The sequence below is a fragment of the Monodon monoceros genome, unplaced genomic scaffold (genome assembly GCF_005190385.1).
Source record: "Monodon monoceros isolate NGI ecotype Baffin Bay Population unplaced genomic scaffold, NGI_Narwhal_1 Super_Scaffold_17, whole genome shotgun sequence".
NCBI classification, from domain to species: domain Eukaryota; kingdom Metazoa; phylum Chordata; class Mammalia; order Artiodactyla; family Monodontidae; genus Monodon; species Monodon monoceros.
The window spans coordinates 3,978,649-3,988,670 of record NW_021703773.1 but is presented as its reverse complement, the minus strand read 5'-3'; positions in this window follow the sequence as shown (position 1 = coordinate 3,988,670).

The window sequence follows — 10,022 nt, the reverse complement described above, 5'->3', positions numbered from 1 at the left end:
GTGAGCCATGGCCGCTGAGTCTGCGTGTCCGGAGCCTGTGCTCCGCAACGGGAGAGGCCACAACAGTGAGAGGCCCGCGTACCGCAAAAAAACCCAAACAAACAAACAAACAAAAACACAAAAAAACCCAAAAACTAAGCTTGGTGAGTGAGTTGCATTACCAGGAATACAGGAATAAAGACAGAAAGTGATATTCCAAGAGGAATTATAGCAACCAATTTGAAAGTATGAACTACAGACCAGGCACCAAGAGTTCTAAGCTATGCCCTGATTTCTCCACATTTGTTACTTTTGATATTATCTGTTGCTTTTTCTTTCAGAGAGTAACAGTTAAAGCTTTCGCTGTGAAGTGCCTTGGTGCCTGCCTAGGAGAGGCTGACCACAGTACAGCCCGCTTTAAGGAGAGACCCGTGAAGATTAGGTGATGGTAGCCTAGAAGGAGGGAAAGGGAAGCAGGCTAAGTATGAGTAGATTGTCTGCACCTGGAAAGAAAGAGGTTCCTTGGTAGCCCTAGAGAGGAAAGTCACACACATGTAAAAATGTCCAATACTTAGTGAGGTTTCAGTAAAGGTGATTTCCTCCCCTTGAAAGACAATACCATCGGTTTCTTAGAAAATGCCTTTTGATCTTCCTAATTGGACTATGCATTCTTAAATGTGAGATAAATCCCCCTGTCTTCGGTGATATTCCAATTTTGTTTTTATATAAAATGTCTTCCCGTGATTTGCCAGAATGATAGAACAGAGTTGTGATATCTATAATCCAGTGGCAAATTTTCTTTTAAACTAGTCCAAATGGAGGGTAAATTAGTCACTATTTAGAGCCTAATTCTTTAAAAATAATCAACTCATGCTGGAGAAAGAAATAAATCAGCAGAACAAGAAAGATAGTTTCTTTCCTGTTTGACTCAAATGCTGAGAACCCTCCCTAATTGCAAGCTAAAGAAGTATCAGTATTGAAAGGCAGTCTCTCTTCTCATCCCAGTCTGAAGAAACTTGCTCTATTTATTATGCACATATATTTTTCCTAGGAGAAGCAACCATTTGTTTAAAGAGATACCCTGCTAGGATGAATTCTGCTTGGACTGACTGAGGAAGTAAAAAGCAAATCCATACGATTTTATCAGGGACTTCAAGCAAAATTTGACAAAAGTCATTTACCCACAGATAACCAAGAGGTAACTGTATTGGAAATACTACTTTGAAAAACCTCCAAATTATTGCAAAAATGATTGAATGATATTGGCAACTGGGCATGGGTGTCATTCAGCCCTTACCAATGGATGAAATCTCAACTTTTTTTTTTTAATAAAAAAAAATGGAAAACCAACACTTAGAGAATTTAAGAATCAAATCCGTCAAATCTTTATTGATTCTTGGGAACCTGGAAGCAGGCACTAATTTCAATATGAGCCAAACAATGACCCTCAGTATTAATCCTGTACTTCTTCAATCCACAAACAGTCTTTGCCAATAAATACATTCTTCAGGCTGTTGAGGCAATTAACACATAGGTGCTGAGCTCTACTGCGTACCATTCACTGTGTTAGGCGCTGGGGATGGATACAGGTGTTAAGACAGACTCCATCCCTTCTTGTGGAACAGTTATCTTTCTTGGGAAAACAGACACGAAACAAGTAAACAGACCACAAATAATAACACAAATATAAATTATTTGTTAATAAACTAGGGGCTATGCTTACGAGTGAGCATACAGGGAGAGTCTTTCTGATGATTTGGCCTTTCTGAGACCTAAATGATCAGAGGAAGCTGAGATTCAGAGGATCTGCTTAGGTACGGAAAAGGATAACTTTTTTTTTTTTTTCCAAGGTAAATCTTTATTGGTGAACCTCGAGGCTTGAACATAGCTTAGTGATCACGTTGAATTCCTTCATGTTAAAATGAAGAAATTCGATTCTGGAAACTGTTACTTCTACAAGGTCATTTTAGTCATTTTCATGTCTTAAATGATTTGAATCTCTGTTTCAGGCTTAATAAAAAGGTGAAATATGTCTCTGATGCTCTCTTTCATCCTGTTCTTCATCCTCATTCTGAGTGACCAGAAACCTCATGTATCCCTCATTTTCCATGGTGCTTCACCCAGGCTTTCTCTGCTCTCCCAAACCTCTCCAGGGAGAACACAATTCTTTTGTTCTACTATGGATAACGCGTCTGACATTAGCAAAAGGATAACTTTTAAAGATAAATCATGAGTTTACTTTATGCAATTCTAAAAACTTCTCTTTGGCGTGCCCTGTAGGTTAGTATGTCTTAAATGTTAGCACGTGTCTGAATCACCTCCTACAAGCCTCGTTGAAACAGATCCCTGAGCTTCACCTTCAAAGGTTCTGATTTCGTAGGTCTTGGGTAGGTCTAGACATCTGCATTGTTAACAAATTCCCAGATGGCGGTAGTTGCTACTGGCTTTTGGACCACGCTTTGAGTAGCTACAGGCCAAATGCTTATTGTCAACACATTGCAGAGAGGTACAGGTTAACAAAATTATGGTATGTCATGCTTGTACTAATATTGCTTACAAAGCATTTGCACATAGGTTATCTCATTTGAGCTGTATAATTGCCATACGAGGAAGAAAGGGCAAGTGATTTTGTCACTGTATTATTTGTTCATTTAGTCATTCATTCATTCAACACATTTTGGGATGCTATTAGACCATCAGCATTACACAGGAAGTGCTGGAAATATGGCGGTAAGCAAAACAGACACAGAGCTCAGGGCTCAGAAGGATAGGTAGACATAAAGCCAATTATCCCGTAATATTTCTGAAATATATATACAACACTCACATTATATAGATAAGTGGCATGAAGAAAATGTGCTAAGAGAAACTAAACCAGAAGAAAACTGTTTTATGTCATACAGTCCAGAAATGCCTCTCTGGAACTTCCTGGGTTATGCAGTTAGTAGGTGAGAGAGTCACGACAAGCTCCAAATGCCAATGTTCCTTCCCCTCGACCACTGCCGCCTCTCAAGATGCACAAGGTCAGGAAATCACAAAGTCAGGAAAAGGATAAGGCATTCAGATCAGGAAGTGCCACCGTCTGGGGCTGAATCTAAGGAAGACCCACACCCCTGGATGGGGATGGGACTCGCCATGTGCAGGAGACCTACCGAGAGCAAGTCATCAGGTCGAGTAGCCAGAGATACGTTATCAGTGAGTTTACGGGCTCTCACCTGATTATCCGGAAGCACGCAACCCAAATGTCATCAAAAGAGACAGGAAATGAAAAAAAATTGTTTTTAGACTCTCCCACATATGAGCATATTTTCTACCATATTGGTGCTTATTTCCCTTATACAGTTCTCAGGTTCACAGAGGTTAAATAACTTACCCAAGTTCATACATTGTGGCAAAATGAGGTAAAAATCCATGTCTGTCTGACAATAGAGTCAGCTCAGAGTCAAGTAGATTCAGAACTCTAAGGAAAAAGACAGCGACTCCCAGGGGACCTGGCTTTGAGCTAAAGTCTTGTATCTGATACGAGAGTCAGATGGAGACCAATCTGAGCATTTATTTCAGGAATTTTCAAGTACTTGTGGGCAGAACCACAGGGATATGCTTGAAAGTGATGCTGGGACCAATGCCGAAAGAATCTGATCCAGCAAGTCTGGATTTGTCACTGAAATATATACAATAAACACACACACACACACACACACACACATATATGTATATATACATTTTTACAAAACCAGTTTCCCAGATCATTCTTAAGTCCAGTTAGGTTCTTTTCCACCAACTGAGCTATTTTCAAGCCTGAGGGTAGAGCAGAAAAGTAGGTCAATATGGCTAGAAGAAGTACAGAGATAGAAAATACAGACATATTTTAACATTTTCATGAGTAAATAAAATTATTATCATTTCATGCCATACATGAAATGTTCTAAAATCCCATGCTTATCAAACTTAGAGGCAACATTTCTAAGAATCTTGATACTGGGCAAGACTGCCCTAACATATCTCAACACTCTTGTCGTCCTGACAGATCGGTCTCTATAAATTGATTTTTTAATGTATTTTTTTCTGGGACTTTAGCTCTTACAACCTTATTACCTTCAATTTATATAGCTGAGAACTGCCCCTGGGACTGTGACTACCATGGTGTAAAGTATGGTGGATATATAGACATGATTGAAACTTTAACCAAATCCTCTTTGTTCACGCCTAAGGCCATGAAATAGAAGAAATTGCTAAGTATAAAATGACTATCAGAGAACAGGCAAGAGTTCTTGAAAACAAAATGCCTGATTGCAAAAGTGAGAGAATCTTATGGAAGAATTGGGACATAGAGTTGAGGAAATTTCTCAGGAAATAGATTGAAAAATGCAGTAAAAAGTAGGAAAAAAATTAGAAAATCAAATCCAGAATGTCCCTTATCCAGCTAATACGGGTTCCATAAAGAGAATAGACAAAATGGACAGGAGGAAATTTATGAAAGGAATCATGCAAGAACATTCTAGAACTGAAGAATATGAGTTTCTAAATTTAAATCTCACCAAGTATCAAGCAAGGAATTAAAAAACAAACAGAAAGCTGTTACATTATCGTGAAAAGTCACTGAGGATAGAGATCTTACAAGATTTCAGAACAATAAAAATTGTTTAAAAACGAATACCATTAATCAGAAGAGGAATGAACTCCTCAAAACCTAGAAAACACCATCCTAATCATTTTGAAGGAACGACATTCAACCTAGAATTCTACACAAGCTGTCAATCAAGCATGATGCTAGAAGAAAGGCAAGGTGTCAAAAAAGTATATTCTGTGAGCACTTTCTGTGGAAGTTACCGGAAAACATGTTCTTACAACAAGAAAAGAAAGAGGAAGATATGGGATTCCCAAAACAGGGAACCCTGTATGGTCTTCCTGCAAAACTGGAATGTAACCAATGAAGAAAGAACACTTTGCCAAACTTTTTATTTTATTTTTATTTAATTTTATTTTATCATTATGTAGAGAGTCATTGGTTAGGAAAAGGTCCCTTGGAAAAACAGTTTTACCATAGAGGCTTCTTTCAAGTGATAAGTATCATGAAAAGAGAAGAGATGAAAAATAAATGAAGGTATTATTAATTTCTGGAAAAAATTGGTTTCTGGAAAGAAACAAACATCTGGTCAAGAAAAGAAATGAAATTGGAGGAGTCCCATAGCTCAGTTCCTAGTAGTTTGGGATCCTAATTACGTATTCACTCACTAGAGAATTACCTGTAAATGTGGGATTGGGCCAAGGAGGAGGAGGTAGGAGAATGGCTTGCTTATTGAACACGCACTGTGTGCTGGAGACCGCTCTGGATGCTTTACACGTTCTCATCCATTTAACTCACAACCACCCATTGAGAAAGGTGCAGGTCTTACGTCCATTACACATACAAGGAACCTGAGGTACAGAGAGCAAGGAACCTCTTCCGGGTCACACAGCTGGGAAGTGCTGGCCCCAAGGTCTAAGCCCAAGCCACCCGGCTCCACTGGTATTGCTTCTAACTTCTACCCTGGATTGTCCCTCAAGTCAGTTAGCACAACCAGCAAGCAATAGATTATTTCTATAAATGGAAATCAGGAAATTATTACAAAAGCATCTCATTTAGAATTATGAAGGTAAATCTCCAAGAAACAGCTCAGCTAAAGAGTTTGCCTCTGAGGGTCCCGACTGGAAGGTTTGAGAGCGTTTGGTCAGGGAAAGCTGTTTTTCATTGAAAGCCTTTTCATACGTGTTTACTTATATGCTTGTATGACTTTGATTAAAGTGAAAATGAATTATTAAAAAAAAGAGTTTTCAACTAGGAATTCAGAATCTTGTTTCCAAGACTCAATTCCACTTACAATCAGCTGTTACTAAAATTATCTGCATTTTAGTTTACCCACTTTATCTCTAAAGTGCTTTCAAGTCATGCTCATTTACAATTATGCTAAAAACTCATGACAGGATGAGGGCGGGGTGGGAACACGTGATGGTCATAGAAAATATGGGTAAGCTCCTCTTGTGTAGTGATGTGTAAAATGGGGAAACACCATCTAGTACACCCTGTGTACAGTCTGGAAACATCATGAACATGACAGTGGACAGTAATGATGGTTGTTGTCAAGGCCATCACCTTCCCATCCCCCATCAATACCATATCTCCCCCCTACCTTGATACCATGTCAGAAGTAGTACTTTGGGCAGCATGAATCCTGCAATTCTTTTGTCCTTGACCTAAACAGGCAAACTCAAATTAGACTCTGATTTAAAGTTATACGCTAGAGAACACTTTTGGGTGAAGAAATCCAGTTGAGAGAATTATTCATGTTTGAAACATGAACAATAGAGTTAATAATCTGCTGGTCACTTGGGGAAAAATTAGCTGAGGTTGATAGCCACTTGAATGTTTAAAAAAACCTCAGGAAAAAGGAATATCTCATATTCTTACAGCTGAATTATTTGTGCCTCTTACATGGAGTGCTTCAAGCCTATTTATAAGCATGAAAAATAAGTAACAAAGTAGAAAACATATGTTTCGATGGAGTAGGCTTGTTGGACAAATCCTAAGAGAGGATCTGAAGGAATAATAATGATTCATAGACAGACAATTCAGAACGATTTAAATGTCTAGGTCTAGAATAGAGCTGAAACTGAATAAGAATATTGGTCATAAGACACCAATTTTCTTTTAACTAGGGGAAAAGGGGCAATATAAGAGATAATAAAAACTTTCTAAGACAAATCCAAGAGCATCCAATTTTTTTTTTTAAACCAAAGAGAATTGAGCAATAGCTTATAGAGATTAGGCACTTAAAGGGAGAGCGTACATTCTAACTATTTAAGGAAATGAGACACAGGGAGATGAACTCACTCGCTCATGGTCACACAGACAGTGAGTGGCAAAGCCAGCTCTTCAGATGCTCATTGATCAATGAACAGCGACATCATGCTGGACATATTTGTGCAGAGTTGAAGACATGGAGAAGCTAATTAGAGGTTCAAAGCCCATGGATTGCACCAGTCCCTGCAGGTGCTGGGAACTGCTGAGCTGTAGCATTGCCGTGGGAGAGGGTAAGAGAGAACACAACCAGGAAGATGCTTTACCCAAGCATTTCTGGAGACTTGACTACATAGGTATTAGAAGAAAGGGGCTTGAATTTGCAAGGCTCCAATAATGTGTTTATTGAGATTTATTTTCATGCCATAAATAAATATGTAATTTTATACTAAATTTTTTTTAAAGAAGTCATCTTTAAAATCCAATTCAGGCCTCACAGAACTCAGATCTACTTCTGCATATGGACTTTCATTGAATGTCATTATTATCTTTATTACCTAACTATTACCTCAATTTACCTGAAACATTAAAAATTAAAATGCTTATTTACATTACAAAATGCCATTTTGCTCTTTTGTAAAGGGCCAAATAATAAATACTTTAGGCTTTGTGGCATCACACAGTCTCTGTCACAACTACTCAACTGTATCTTTGCAGCCTGTAAGCCCCGTGGACCATACATGAATGAATGAGTGTGGCTGTGTTCTAATAAACCTTTATTTACAAAAGCAGGCAGAGGGCCAGATTTAGCTCACAGGCTGCAGTGTGCCACCCCTCGATCTAAAGTGACTTTAAATCAGATTTCTCCACCTCAGCGCTAAGGACAAGGGACATTTTGGCCAGATAATTCTTTGTTGTAAGTGGCTGTCCTGAGCATGTGGTTAGCAGTGTCCCTGACCTCCATCCACTAAATACCAGTAGTAGCCCCACCTCCTCCCCGCGGTCGTGACAACCAAAAATGTCTCCAGACATTGTTTAGTGTCCCCTGGGAGACAAAATCACCCTGCATTGAGAATCACTGCTTTGAATTAATGGAGTTTCAAAATGCGTGTGTTGGGGGCTGGAGGAGTGGGGGAGAGGCGTTCATGTCTGAATAACCTGTGGGACTTGCTCTCAGGACATCCTCTAATGCACCTCCCCCACTAAAAAGATTTTGGGACACCTGAGGGTGATCTCCTGGGCTGCCATGGGCAAGTCCTGCTGGTGATTCAGAAACACAACTGTGTCTTCATCTGTGGATTAAAACTTTGGTTTATTTCACAAATATAAGATGCCCAGCAACTCTTAAAACTGAGGCTCCCCTGTTTGTAACTAAGACATTTGACTGCTTGGTTTGATATTTTACATAACCCATCACCTCTAAACATCTAAGGGGTATCTGAGGAAACTTTACTGTTGAATATTTTACACGGTCTTACCTTTTCATTCAAGATGGAGGAGTAATAACATCTGTGATAGGGCACATGGGGAATGCCTCAGATTCTGTAATAGCTGATCCCTGCGAAATCCAGTTCAATGTTCTTGGTAATTCTGCACCTTCAGAAGGAAGCAAACACAGAGCTGACAGGATGGTCCACTGTATCAGGAGACTGTAAAACAGGGACGGGGAGAAAGCAGTCTCTGGGGTAATTTCTGTGCTCCTTTAAAATGGGAAGAGCAGAAGGGCAAACAAACGCTGGGGTAGTCTCTGCCCAGCTTGGTTTGCTTTCTGCTTCTGAGGGAAAAGGTACTCGTGTTTGCCTTTCATCTTTTTTATATATATATAAATTTATTTTATTTATTTTTGGCTGCGTTGGGTCTTCGTTGCTACGCAGGGGCTTTCTCTAGTTGCGGCGTGCGGGGTCTACTCTTCCTTGCGGTGCGTGGGTTTCTCATTGTGGTGGCTTCTCTTGTTGTAGCACACGGGCTTCAGTAGTTGTAGCACGCAGGCTTCAGTAGTTGTGGCACGCGGGCTCAGTAGTTGTGGTGCACGGGCTTAGTTCCTCCGCGGCATGTGGTATCTTCCCGGACTAGGGCTCGAACCTGTGTCCCCTGCATTGGCAGGTGGATTCTTAACCACTGTGCCACCAGGGAAGTCCCGCCTTTCATCTCTGACAGACTGCGAGGGAGCCATGGGCAGTAGGGGCTGAGGGTGTTTTGGGCGCCGTGGGCAGGGTGCCTGGCACCAACGGGCCACTCGACCGCCACACTCTAAATCAGGTTTAGCCTTAACAACCCTGCTGTTCAGAAGCATTTCTCCCACAGAAAAATGAAAAGCTTTTTTCCTCCTCCTCTTAAAAATGTCCTTTCATCATCAATCTTTACACATTTGATTGCAGGGCTCTCAATTCCCTAAGTAAATTATTTAGGGATAATTCAATATTTGGTGATAAGATCTGCCGTTCTGCTCCTTACACTTTCTTAGGTGAATTCTCCATAACTGAGCTTAAATGAACAGCTCCATTAATTCTGATCCCGGGGTCAAATGGGCCCAAACACCATGGGGTACTCAAGCAGACACAGAACAGGAGCCAGAGAAAGAACAATCTCTCTCAAATATTTAGTCCCGCTGCTTCCCAGTTGTGCCTCCCCTACATATTTCCATCCTTAGAGGAATCACGCCTTCTAGAATTTGAAAGACTCCTCATGGAGGAATGTGACCCCTAAAGAAATTTATTGTCTCTGGGTAACGGGAGTGCTGGTTGGACTCTTGCAAACCAGCAGGAGTGAAGCACATGGATGGCATTATAGCTCTTATTCAATGATTCTCATTTGAAAGGCACCTACAGAAAAACTCTATTTCCCGGGACCAGATGCCTCTGAACTTAAGGTACAGTTTTTCCTAACTCATGTACATAGCAAACCAAGAAGAAAGTGTGACCATGTTTAACCAAATTCATCTGTATCAGAAAGCACACAACTTATATGCAACTTGGTATATATGTAACTATACACACACACACATATATTTACACACATGTATGTGTACAATGTGTGTTTGGCAACTGAATTTTTCACCCAGTAAAGTGCACTCCATTGATTATCGTCTGATTTTTTTTAGCAAGCATACTGACTGCATTAGGGGCACTGCTCCATCTCTATATAATGTCTTTCTTTAGCAACTTAGGAGAGAGTCTTCCTGTGATTGAAGGATAAGGAAGGAAGGAAGGAAGGGAAAGAAGAAAGAAAGAAAGAAAGAAAGAAAGAAAGAAAGAAAGAAAGAAAG